Here is a 14,535-nt window from a genome sequence, read left to right on the forward strand (position 1 = left end):
TCTATGACGTCCATAACGATTTACCCGTGTATCGTATGTACAAAATGCTTTCTTAACCACCACCTGGCTGTGAATTTGAGATGAATGGACGGGCTGGCAGCATAGAGCATGTGTCAATACAGGTATACCAGTAATAGCGGTGGTAATTATTACTTCCATTAATGATAATTCAATGTCCATATTCATGTATGAGTCTGATGTGATATTGTGTTAACATCTTTTTCAATGTGTTGTTGTTATTTTTTATGTACGACTTTATTTGTGATTTTGTGTTGAACATTTCTTTCTTCATTTTATTGAATTTCATTGTGATTGACTGATGAGTTACGCCCCTTGATTAACTGATGAGTTACGCCCCTTGATTTACTGATGAGTTACGCCCATTAATTTACTGATGAGTTACGCCCTTTGATTGACTGATAAATACGCCCCTTGATTTACTGATGAGTTACGCCCCTTGATTGACTGATGAGTTACGCCCCTTGATTGACTGATGAGTTACGCCCTTTGATTGACTGATGAGTTACGCCCCTTGATTGACTGAAGTTTAACAGGCGAGAGTTGGCGAACTCTTGTGGTGCCGTTAGTTTATGAAGTGTTGTCTTCTGGACAGATATGTGGCATATGTTTAGTAGTTGAGTAGTAGAAAATGGTGCGTTGTATTAATTGTGGTCCATGATGACCAACATTGTATTTACTTGTTCATGTTCTTTATTGATACTTTTTAATGAAACGTTCACGTGGTACACGTGGTGTTCGTGTTTGTTTGCTTCTGGAATCGGATTTTATATTACACTATAATCAGATCATTTTAGATAAATGTGCTCGAGGGAATGTGGACAATAATAAAGATAAAAAACTTGCGTCTTATGATTTTTGCATTTTTTTAGAACTCTTACTACTTTACAAGACTGATGTCTCCAGTGCCCATGTTGGCAGTGGTCTCAGACTCAGAGAGCGAATTTTAAAGAAAATACAATGTTACTTTAGTCAGTAAAATTATTTTTTGACAAAAGATGTGATAACACAGACCGATTTATAGGTCCCTGGCATTAATAAGAATTGTAAAATATGTAACAATGGAATTAAGATTTGCAGTTTTAAGAGTGCGCGTGAATGGGGGAGGGTGGGGTGGGGGCGACTGCGGGCGGTTATCGTTAGCAATCGTTTAATAGGTGATGAGACTGCCGGCGATTAACTCAGTTAACGTTACAAGTTAAAGTGACACACTTATTCAAAATCAATACATACACATGTATACCAAACATCAGTTTTGACTGATGAACCTTAAAGTACTTAATAAATAATCCATAGTAGGGTAAAAAGGGGACTCTCGCGGCCATCTTTGGCGATTTCCCGCGTTAGCGGCCATCTTTGGCGATTTCCTCGCGTTAAAGGCCAGGGGACTCTCGCGGCCATATTTGACGGTTTCCCGCGTTAGCGGCCATGTTTAACCATTGTTTGAAATCCAAGACAAAGGGTCATTGTTTAACTGGGTCTCCATTGATTAACAGTATTCATTTCAATAGAAGGGATATAAACAATAGCATTGTCACACTAATCACATCAGTGTATTGTATGTCAAAGGACAACTCATCCAACGTTTCTAACATAGGGTCATCGACCTAGGATCTATTTAATGGTATTGTTTTCCCTCATCAGACGATGGACTTATCATAACCTCCACCATCTTTATATGTGATCAAACGGATTCTTTTATATGTAAGATCACAGGTCATTGACAAACAAAAGTTCATCAGAACCCAGCCATCGCGTGATCGAAAGTGATTTCAAGAAATTGAATGACTAAAGCCTGACCGTTTAGTGTCAATTCGTACAACAACACCATATCTAATAGCCACCCAATTACTCTCCAACGTACTCATTGTAATAACTTAAAAGTGAAGACAGTTAAATGAGCTGCTGATGGCTCAAAAGACGAGATTGTCGTTATCATATATCTAGTTTATCATTCAGGGTGACTAAAGCTCTTCCATTGTGGTGCGCTATCACAATAAATCACTTATTAAACCATTGTCAAATGCCAGCGCTCGATTCACTGGACTCTGTTTATCATTATGGACACCTCCGTTGAACCTTACAATGACATGAAAGTTTTTCAAACAACTTACTAAATAATCTTTTATTTTGACCACCAAAAGTAGGTTTTGAAGATATAACAGTTTTGTCCTCTCTTAGCTTCTTTTGAGTTTCACTATTTTTATGAAATCGGTAAAGGATTCACACAATTTCTTTATCAAATAACCTCATACCTTAAAGGTATGATGTATCGTTTACATTTCATTAAATCAACCCTACAGAAATGTTAAGATGTGTTCGATCTTATTGTAATGAAAACGTGAATGTTTTTTATTATTTATTTTTGTGTATAACTATTTCATTCCATTAATACAATATTTTAAAATTTAACAAGACCAAATTGAGATTTATAAGTTGAGGACATGTCTGACGAGCTATTTTATACCATTCCGGTATGTTGTATCAATAAATAAAATATCAGACAAGATTTTAATATTTATTTTCTTATAAGTACAATACAATGCAAATACAAATAAAGTTGATTATAATTGAATTCAAACAATTTGTTTAACAAAGATCATACATTTTTATTTATTTTTTTATTTATTTTAGGTTACATTTCAACAGTAGAGCAGTAGATAACATCACATGAAATTAGATGTAATTTGGTATAAAACATAGAAATTATATGTCTTGTATCTTATAATGTCCATAAGCATATGATTTAATTCCATCTTCTAATAAAAATCTTTTGTCATCAAAACTAGATAATCCTACTTTGCTGATTGTTTCCAGATAAATTTTATGGTTATGACTTCTTAATGAATGCATTGTTGAGTGCATTTGAGAATTATTAAATAATACATAGTTTATAATCATTAAGAGTCAATGATTTTTTAACAACCGCTTTTGATATCCCTTTTGCTCTTTTCTCGTCTATATCATCACACTTAAATGCATACATTTTCGATCGCAAACCGCAATATTCACTAATACATTTCTCATTTGTTTCACTTTTCATTTTTCTCATTACTTTTTTGTTGAAGTCACTATATAAAAAATGATCTTTAGGGAAATCTGAAGTGTCAAACAAATGTGAATAGGCCAACATATCTTGGAAAATGTCCGGTGTTGTACATGATACTAAAAATGAATCTGTGTCCGTTAATTCTAGCTCAACGTTGCTACCATACACATTTTTCAAATGATTATAATAAAAATCGTACATGGTATATTTTGACAAATCAAGGATACTCATTCCAACAAAAATTGGTTTATTTAATTTAATTTTTTTGCGACTTAATTCAACACCAACAAGGTCTTCAGAAAAAATCCGGTGCATCTTATAAGTGGGTTTGGATGACACCTTCTGTAGTCGTTTTTCTGTATGAACAAGTTCTACGGACCGATGCTTCCGAAGATTTTCCATGGTTTTTCCTGAAAGTAAACAAAAATTTTGGTAAGTAACTTTTCATCATGTTAATCTTTACTCTGAACTGCTCAATATATGTTTTTATGATGGTATCCGTCGTTATCTTAGATACCTGTGTTTTGGATGAGGGATATGAAAATGGGACCGAAAAATACACTTTTTACTTGCCGGTAGTTAGTTTTGGTCAGTTTTACTTTAGGTTCCTAATTGTACATGAGCACTTGTAAGCGTCTGATTGAAGATGAATGAAATACCAAAAAGTGAAACTACGCCTGACAATTATTGAACAGTTGTTTTTGTAGATAAGTATTAGTGGTATGGAAGTGACAATAAATTTATTGTATAAATTACATACGGGCAGATCATACAAAAATGATAACAATGCAATAATTAACACGAACCCAAAAAACAACAACAAAACCCCCCAAAAACAACAACCTTACCGAAGACCGAGTTGTTCATGAGTTTGAAGAAGTTCTTCTCGAAAGCAGTCTTGGCTTGTTGTCGCATTTTGGTGTTGAACTCAACGTAGGGTTTCATGAAAGCCTCTTGTTGGAACTCTAATACTTTATGTATTTTTTTCAATTTTAGACCGAGTTGGAGATACAGTTGCAGGTTGCGATAGTGAAGTACATAATTCTGTTTGTTTTCTAAAGTGGTGAGTAATTTTTCAATCTTTGCTCTGGGTGGAAGTTCCTCACTGTTGTGTAAATGTTTCAACACATGTTGAGCATAAGGAGATAATTTTTCATTGGGTGTGAATTTACGTTCCGGAGCTAATGGGTAGTCGTTATGACTGTCATGTAAATGTTTTGGATATTCTAGATCTACTTCTAAAATATACCCCTTAGATCCATCCTCTGGTATTTTTTCAGGTTCAAAAGTATCAATTTCTTCCTTCTGTAAAAACTTAAAGAAGCCTGTTGGTAGTTGTTGTGACATACTGTAACCATAAAGATTATTGACATCATAATAAGCTAGAAATGAGGTTTCTTTTGTAGGATCATAATCATTCAAATACTCATTGTTTGCTTTTTTGTATCTATTTGATATTTGACTAATACCACCTCGAATACCTTTTTCGATAAATAAAATTTGATCAATGTCTGTCATGAGCTCTAGAGTGACTTCAGTCATTTTCAACATTGCCTGCCAGCTCAATCCCGGGCTGGTGTAAAAGTGACAAGGGTCTAAACCATAACACTTCAGTGACATATCACGAAAATTTTCAAAAACATCAGCTAATAACAATATGTCTGTTTTTAGATAGAGATCATGGTATTCTCCAAGACTTTTTAGTTTAAATGTTTGATATACTTGCTTTGCATGTTCATAGTCTTCTTTTGATATATTTTCCTCAGTCAATGAAGAGTAAAAATTCTCTATTGCTGGAAGATCAGCATCTTCAAATTTATCCCAGTCAGTCATGAACTCGTAAGGATAAACCCCCTTTCTTAGCAGGAGGTTTCCATGATTTTTGATTTCTGAATGAAAGTGATGGAAAGACTGTGGGCCATTTTGAGCTAAGTTATCTACAAGGGTCCCAAGAGATGAAGGGAGAAAACCCAAAGAGTCAATAAACCTAAGATTTCCAATACTAAAACTGATATACTTTTCAACTGACTGTGGGATGCAATTGATTTTATAATTTTTAAATGTACCAATGCTTTGACAAACCAAGTGACCATCAAAATTTTTAAGATTGTGGAAGATGACTGGGATGAAACTGGGTTGTTTACATTGTAAATTACAATTCATATGTGCAGCTCCTATGTATTTCCCACTTGTGTGATCATGATGTCTTGCTTTCTTTTCCTTGTTACCAAATACTTTTTGACATAAACAACATGTGTTTGCTTGTTCGAACTGTTTTTCTTCACTTTCCTTTAAAACTAGGGGTTTGATATTTTCCATATGTTGCTGTATTTCATGACTTTCTCGTAAAAGACATTCTAACAATTTTTTGGGTGCATCTGGACCTCTGTAGATAACAGTATCTTTGGTTAATTTTGAATCAGTTGAAATAACTTTATATCCAAAGGAACAGGGTTCTAACAATTGATTTTTTGATGTTGAAGCTGTTTGGTTGTTAGTCTCTATTGGTTTATTTAATGTTTCAAAATCAGCCACAATAACATAAGGGACACGCAGTGTTTTTTCATAATCTTTAAATTCAAGAAAGCAGTCTGCTCCTGATGGAAGTTCAATTTTTTGAGCATCATGGACTTGACAGTATGAAAGGTGATCATCTAATAAACTTTGTTTACTAAATCCATGGAGGCAATATCGACAATAGTAATATGCACGATGTCCTTTCTTACCATGACTAAGAAACCTGTTTATGTTTTTTAAAAGCACATAATGTGAACTGTTTTCTGATTGCAAAAGCAATAAGTCAATATGATGGAGTCTGTTTTGGCAATTTGTAATGCGTAGTGGAAGAACATCATTGTCTTCAAAAGTAAACACATTTACAGACAAAAATGGGTTTTGCTTCTCAAATTGATTTATTTGATTCAATGACATTGGAAACAGCAGACCTTTTGTGTTTAATTCATTTTCAAATTGTTCATAATCACTCACCAGAGGGGAATCCAAGGGATGAAGGGATGCTAAACAACACCATAGAAAGCACTTTTGGTCAAGATTTCTTATGTTTAGTAAACTTTGATAGTTAATAAGAGGCTTTGGTAGCTCTACAAAACTAGATCCGGACACTGGAGAATATTTCACAGTGTGCACAGTTATACTTAATACTTGTTTGAGAACCCACCCAGAGCTTTCTCTTATGTACTTTTCAAAACTTTCAAACATTTTTTGAAATGCTTCATTTAAGTTGTTTTCATCAAATGTTATCAAATTTAAACTTCTATAACTCTTAGATCTAAAATGTGGAGTTGATGTATTGTCTCCATCTTTTGTGTGTTTCACTAGCTCAACCTGCACTGATAAATACCATTTAATAGGATACAATTGAAGTCTTTTTTCTAAAATATTTTGAATGTTTTTATTGGCATTGGCAAAAAATGCCAGCAGATCATATTGTTCATGTTGATTTGGTTGTATGGTGAAATCTTGAATGTTTTCATTAATAGCATGTTCATAACTGTGGTCCATTGTTGTAGATGATGGTGTTCTTGCAGTGGAAGTTGGTGTTGATGATGGTGTTGATGATGGTGTTCTTGCAGTCGAAGATGGTGTAGATAATTGACTGTAGTTGTGTTCATTTTGAAGGTGCGGACTTGGAGAGAGCGGTGTTCTTGCAGTAGAAGATGGTGTAGATAGCTGACTGTAGCTGTGCTCGTTCTGAAGTTGTGAAGTGGTGAGAAGTCCTGTTGTATGATCTACATTGCTTGTTGAAGAGGAGCTTTGGGTGTCGCTGCTTGGAGGTATTTGATTATATGGAGTTATTTTTCCACCAGTTTGTTGATGTTTTCTAGACAAGTGTTTTTTAAGATAATCTTTTCTTTTAAATTTGTCTCCACAAACTTCACAATTGTAAAAACTTTTGTGTGTGAGCGCATGAGATATCAAAGAAGTCTTGTTCTTAAAGTGTTTTCCACAAGTATCACACTCAAATATTTTTGAATCCAATTTTATCCTTTTTTGTCTCTGATATTCCTCATATTCATGCGCATATTTTGAAGTAAGGTAATCACTAAAACTTTGATCATGCCATGTTTGAAGGTTAATGTTAAACTGATCCCACTTCAAGTCAGAAATGCTTTAAATATTCTACCTTTTCCCGCTTATACATTGTAAACGATCCACTTTTCTTGGGTTGGTTTTTTCCTAACAATAGCTTTTGTCGTTTTAAGCTCAATTTTCATTTTTTTCTTTGGTGATTGTTCTGTCTTTGTAGTTGTTCTTTTACGACCTTTTGTTTCTAATAAATCTTTTGTAGTAGGCCATGCTTTTTCAAAAACAATATTTGATCGTTTTACAAACTTTTTTTTCTTTGGATTTAAAAGTTGTCCTCCTTTTTGATGTGAAGTATCCTTAATATCTCTTGTATCATCGTTCAATTTATTATGTATTGATGATTGTTCCAATTTTTTATGATGAAACTGGTTATTGTTATCACTTTTTGTAAATTCCTTCCTCATATGTTCATATTTTGATTTTGAAATCAATACTAGTTCTTGAGCCATGACTCACAAGGTTGTATTAATAAAATAAATTGCTTAAAATTTTTAGGAGGAGAGCTCTTCTCTTTTTTTGTGATAGCCCTTTTACCACAAACTTACGAATGACATTCCTATATCTTTTCAATGACTTTTTGATATTGTCGGAAATTTTTAGATTTCCAATGAGAATATTGTAAACCACTTCCACAATCACACTCATTTGTGATTTTGTTAATGCTTTTATCAGCATTTTTTGTTGATTTTCACTTGTGTTTAAGAGAAATTTTAAAAAATACTTTTCCATTTCCATTTTTTCACTCATATTTTTCTTTTTCAGGTCGAAAGACAATCAACGTCTGAGAGGGAAATATGTTGGTGCGCAATTTATACAACTTGTTTGAATGTGGGCTTACATCAACGAGTAAGTAAGAGTATTTGTTTTGTGTTGCTTTTTTATAGGCATCCATAAAATATTTTAAATCACCTGGAAACATTTGACGAGCAAGTGTTTGAATCTGAAGTTGGTCTCTCTGGTTATTAAACAATACAAAGTAATGACTATTCAGACTAATAGTTCGGAAATACTTTCCTCCAGAAAACAGATTTTGTACCACAAAAAACACTGAAATTTTTTTGTGGTGACTATAAATCGTAAATAAGTTCACAATGTCAATACTTTCTGAAGCCTTTTGCACTAAATCATCAATGACTAAAATCTTAAATCCAGAGTCGTATGCCCAAAGATCCATATCTTCTTTAGATGGTAAACCTTCAAAGAATTCTATGTTTTGCACATGTGTTTTCATGCTGTCATATAATGGTTGATAAGTTGAATAACAGTATATAATTTTTCTTGGAGCATCATTAAACATGGAATTTGCACTCTTAAAAAGTTCAAAAAGAAAGGTAGATTTTCCGCTTCCACTCGCTCCAGCTATAATGCAAGTAGCTGGACTTTCAAATTTCACAACAGTGTTTGTCATGATGTTAATACGAAGACTTCAGCAATATAAATGATCTTAAGATTGAAAAACAACAACACTTTTAATGTAGTTATACATTTTTTATTAATGCTCTACATGATTGGTTAAAAACACATTGATTTTGTACACAGTCATTAAACATGCTACTGACATAATTGTATACACATAAATCATTACTATGAACATCATTGGAAAACATATTTACAATATCATAAAACAATACACCATTCAATCTATGAATCAAGAAAAATAAACAGTACATTCCACACACATCACTATACAAACTTTGTAATTGCTTTGAATTTGTTATAAGTGATGAAAAATTTGATGTGTATTGAGGGAAATAGTCATTAAAGTAGTTGACAGGCATTCCATAACTATCAAAATATTCTATGGTGGTAGAGTTTGGAAAGTAAAAGGCACACCAATGCCTTCCTGTCTTTGTATGATCATCTGTATTTGCTATAAATCCACATGGAATATTCATTTCTGTAGGAAGTTCATTTGCTGCATAAACACCAAGTACAGACTTTCTTAGCAAAGGGAAACAATCTAAACAACACTGAATTTGGGATGTATTCATTCTGTAATTATGTCTCTTTGTGAATTGATTTGAAAAAAAGCAGGAGAGCTACTATGTACAATACAACTTGTTGTATCTGTCAATGATGTCTTAAACTGAACCTCTAAACGCACATTGCCTGTTTTAACAAGAGAAAGAAATGTGTTGTCATCTAAAAAGTTTGGTTCTAACTGAAACGAAAAAAGTGTTGATGATTTGGCAAAGTCCTCTCTATTTATATCCAGTCCTGAGTTTTTGCCCCACTGTCCATTTGTTAGAAACATGTTTGTGTAGGCTCTCATAAAAGATTGCCCTTCAGATGCATCAAAATTTAATTTTAATGGGCTACCCCACACTGGAACACCATCCACATATAAACATATGCTTTGAATGTTACAGTTTAAGAAATGAAATGGATTGGATTTATAATCACCAGATAAAGCCTTTGATTTTACAAATGCCACAACTACTTTGTTTGGTTTTTGTCCTTGAAACAAATTATCCCATGTAAACATTGTACTTCCAGCAGCAAGACTTTGCGATCGACACTCTACTCTGTCAAATGGATATTTAGCTGTGCTGTTTTTCAACAACTCTGCATGAGCTACAATAAGAGCTGGATTGACTCTTACCTTCTTTGCTAGTAAGTAAATGTCTATAATCTTTATTTTATAGTTGGGAGATGCATCCCCTGCTGATAAACAAAATGCTGGAGAGCTTCGGTATAATTTCAATTTGACATCAACTTGATTTAGTAAATAGCGTTTAATAGTAAATAAACTGTGATATATTGGTCCTTGAAGCTCCAGAATCTTGGAGCCTTTAATGTATTCTGATCTTAAAAAGAGACCATTATTACCAGCGCTGGCATCCGTAATAACTGCTCCAGTACTGTCATTATCATCTTTAATATATAATTGAGATAATAATTGCGAATGGCTAGCATCATGACCGCTGTGTAACAAAGTCTGAATCATTGCATTATATGGATTGTAATTTGAAGAAATTACAGCTTTGTTTTGTAATGAGACTTCAGTGGCTGAAAATAATGCTTGTAAGAATAAATTTACAGGTCCCACTTTAACACTTGTAATATCACTACCATCTGGATTAGTAACTTTTAATTTCACACATAATTGTGTTCCTCGAAGATCGAGATAGTCCATTGAATTTTGTCCACTTATTTGTAACTCGATAGGAGTATCATCTGACACTTGTGATAAAGGTCGAATTTCTTGGTAATGCACATCACTGACAGCAACTTGTGTAGGTGGTAAATCAAATAATAATAGTTCATTTGGAACACCCTCAGAAAATCCATCTTGTAAAAAGTATGACATTTTTAATAAGTGAATATGTCCTGGACTGGTCTTGAAGTTTTTCTGTTCACTTTTGTAGCACCGTTTTTAAAGTTTTTTTCTGTAGTTTTTGATGTCTTTTTCACGGATTTTGATGCTTTTTTCAATCCTTTTTTAACGTTTATTTTGGTGGTATTTTGATCTATTTTCGCTGTCTTTCCGTGTTGTTTTACCTTTTTGATTGAACCCTTAACGTTTGACTGATTTGATGATGTATGCGAAAAAGATGATACTTCAGGTGTTTTTATACCTTCTCGTTTCAGTTCGCTTTTCGCTTGATTTACAATTTGCTGTGTGGGGGAAGTCATGTTCAATGTCAAGTCACTGCTCTCTGCGGAAGCCTTATGAGGTATGGCAAATTCTTTCCCAACCTGTGATTTATTTTGTTTAAAGTAATTAATCCATTTTTCTGGGTTTGGTACATACAACTTAGAGCGATTCATAATTAGGGTAAAATGAGTAACGTTTGAAGTGAAGTGTGAGGTAGACCGGTGAATCAACAAATGTTGCAAAATTGTTGTCTACTGTCTTTATATCAAATTCCATTTCCCGAAACTCTGTTTTATTTAATGGTAAATAAAATGGAGTATCAAACACATAACTCCATTTTTTATCGTAATTTTTTTCCACTCTTCTCAGTAATGCGTGTTCACTGCCATTTACAATGCTTTCTTTAGATATATTCGAATAAATAAATATGGTGTCAGTTAAATCCTTCTTTTTAACTTTATAGTCTGTTTGTAAACAGATTTCTTTTAAAGCTACTTTCCAATATCCATCAAAATGAAGTGGTAACTTCAACTGCACTTTAAAGCTATACGGTTTATTATCAATAAAAATATCATTGCTCTCATTGTCTCTCACAAACACATAACGTTCCATTATTATTGTTCTTGAACTTGATCTGCATCAATCCAGCTATCAAATGATTTTGGAAATCCTTCCCATCGAACAAAATACTCTAATTTCCCTTTGACTTTTCTCTTTTTTAAAACTTTATCAACATACCAAAGACTGTCTGCATCTTTATCAACAGGAATTATTTCATTTTGATTCACATAACCTGATATTGGTTCTTTATTCAAGTCTATGATCTTATACAATGGAAAACCTTGTTTGAAAATCTTGCTCTTTATTTTAAAAACTTCTGTAGTATATTGTTGTTGATAAGCTCTTCTAAAGGGATGTTTGGTGTAACTTAATCTAACCAAATCACCAATTTTATATTTAAAGCGAGGAGACGTTTTGGGGAATTTTTTAGGTTTTAGATACAATTTACTCCAAAGTTGTGTCTCGTTTTTCTTTGTAACATCACTTGGTGCTAATCCATCCAAACTCCGATGAGGGGAATTATTGTAACTATTTACAATATCTTGAAGGTGATCTATATATCTATAATTTCGCTGATATCTTAACATTCTAAATATCATACCACGAAGGGTACGAATGACTCGCTCTGCATAGTTTGCTTTAGCGGTGCTTTGTGTATTAAACAAGTAAACTCTCTTCTTTTGCATAAACGCTTTTAATTCACGATTGATAAATTCAGAACCTCGGTCCGTTCTTAACTTTTTAAACTTATGAACACTAAGAATATCCTTGATTGCTAACAATACCGTGTTAGATTTTTTATTAACTAAGGGTCGAACGGATAGAAAACGTGAAAATATATCTATAACAATGAGTAGGTATTTAACTCCATCATTGTATTTAGCAATGTTATCAACTGCCATTAAATCCATATCACCCTGATCGTTCATACCCGCCACTTCAACACGTGGTCTTTTATATGTGTGTCTCGCCTGACGTTGAATGGCATACGAATCTTGATTGTTGAGCCATTTCTGTATGAAATAAGTAGTACATACTCTTGGATAGTTTTGGTTTAATATCCTGTGTAACTTTTTTGCACCCAAAAAGCTGCCTGCGTTTTTAGAATCGAAATAATATTGTGATAGGATATGTTCCTTCTGCGTTTTATCCATGATTAAACATGATCATCGTTGTAAGTAGTTTATATTATGGGACACATGGGTTGTTAATTAAACTGAAGCAAGGAAATGAAAACATGTATAGATATAAATACATTTATTTGAAACTAAACATGTATAAAATAAGTCAGCATATGATCATACAAGCATATACATACAATGACATACATGTACATAAAGTGAATTAAATATTTATTTGAAACATGCAAAAAGGAAATTCGTGAAGTAATAAATATAACAAATCATTTTACGCCACACAATGCCAGAGTTCTTAATTTCTCATGAATTCTTTTTTTGAAGAAAAATGCAGTAAAACACATACAACATTGCATAATATGTCCATTTTGTTGTGTTGTAAATATTCTTTTGCTCAACGTGATGGACGAAACAGTCGATCTTCAATGCGATTGATTGTCAACACCATTCTTTTCATTTTTTCACACCACCGCTCGGTTTTCATTATCTGCAGATAGTCATTGTTCTCTAGCAAATGTTTGTGTAAATCAATCATTTCAGAGGAAATGTTTGAAATGCGCACAATTTCTTCCCAACTTTGTAGTATATTTTTTTCATTAACTGCGTTTAGCATGTCACTAAAGTAACGTTCTATTTTATACTCATCATCATCAGGGTCTGTATCCATGATACAATCGTGATCTTTTTGAGATGGGAGATCCATCTGGCAACCATAGCAAAGTTGTCTAGTCACCATACCCATAACCTCACACAGTGCCTTCGCATATACAAAGTCAAAGTACGAATTCATTAGCGCGACACTTGTAGAAACTGGAGTATAAATCTCTGTAGTGTCCATAACATTCGTTTTGGAGTCACAATGTTCATTTTCATAAATATCTTGAGATAGTTCACTGCAATCCATGTTAAGTTTTTCTGCTGCGATATGATCACATCAAATGTCGATGAAACACTGAATGTTTGTGCTGTGTTGTATGTCTTTTATAGTTACATATGGTAACGGAAAAATTCAAATTTGAATTTTCAGATCATCCGGGGATATCGCCATATTGAAAACCCGCCAGAGGTTCGGTCCACGTCCATGGTGCTCGGGATGAGTCATTGGAGGACGAAGATCGGGTGTCCTTATGCTGCCATGAAATGTCGTTTTTATGATGTCCAATTATGTTCAAAAATAAACAACTTGGAGAATGTGTTTTATGTTCTAACAACGACTCGTCTCCTTTCTGCCACTGATGTAATCGCAAACCGCATGAAAAACACTCTACTGTGTCATTTCTGCCAGTATAATAAAATCCTGCTGAAGATAATTGGAACTTGTTTGGTTCTATTTGAGGTGGCCACATGTCGAACGTTTTAAGTCTGTCTTGATAGAATAGCATGCTTGGAGAACTATATTCAAACTCTAATAGTTTTGAAGTTGTCATTTCGACTCTCCGTGTAAGAATGAAGCCAATAACTGAACACTTTCCTTCATATCACAGAGAGTTTCAAAAATATCAAATGGTAATTGAAGACTTTGGTGACCCTTTTTAAATATTATTTTAATGCGTCGCTGTCTCTCTTTCACAACTATGACAAATTTATCACCAAGTGTGCATGTAATTTCCCTTCTTATTGGTGACCAAGAGACATTTTCAAAACCAAAACCTCTCAAATATGTCTGCAACTGGTTAGAAAAACGTATCTGAGCTTGAGCCATTTTTTGTATTTTTTAAACACTTTAGACAACTGTTTAAGCACAGACTTACAATATCCAATTTGTTCGGTTTGTTATATACCACTATTGACAATCAAAAAAAAATAATGTCTTGGACGTTGATTATTCTCGTACTATGGGCTCGTCTTTAAGTCCTGTACATGCGGTTAAAAAGGGAATGAATTTACATCTATTCGGATATTCTTCAATTTTGATGGCTATTATACTGATCAACTATGGTTTGAAAATTGTTAGTTTTTCTTAAAAGTGTTACCATTTTCTGATGACTCTCCTTAACCCACAAATATATACAACGAGCTTCACTATCTCTTGTCCAGGGTAACATATTACCATTCTCATCCCAAAA

At 33.5% G+C, this 14,535-nt stretch overlaps 1 long non-coding RNA gene across 3 annotated transcripts; it reads left to right on the forward strand.

Annotated features, from left to right (window-relative positions):
• The first annotated feature begins 3,551 nt into the window (after window positions 1–3,551).
• On the forward strand, window positions 3,552–13,664 carry LOC128206131 (uncharacterized). 3 transcript variants are annotated; one of them, XR_008256399.1, is made up of 7 exons: window positions 3,552–3,787; window positions 4,064–4,130; window positions 6,707–6,861; window positions 7,937–8,020; window positions 9,671–9,787; window positions 10,766–10,851; window positions 13,497–13,664. It is a non-coding gene; the product is annotated as an uncharacterized LOC128206131 (long non-coding RNA). The 3 variants fall into 3 exon arrangements; XR_008256398.1 differs by lacking the exon at window positions 3,552–3,787 and having other exon boundaries at window positions 3,993–4,130; XR_008256400.1 differs by lacking the exons at window positions 3,552–3,787; window positions 10,766–10,851 and having other exon boundaries at window positions 3,993–4,130.
• The last annotated feature ends 871 nt before the right edge of the window (window positions 13,665–14,535 follow it).

This window comes from Mya arenaria, chromosome 10, assembly GCF_026914265.1.
Source record: "Mya arenaria isolate MELC-2E11 chromosome 10, ASM2691426v1".
In the NCBI taxonomy this organism is placed as follows: Eukaryota; Metazoa; Mollusca; class Bivalvia; order Myida; family Myidae; genus Mya; species Mya arenaria.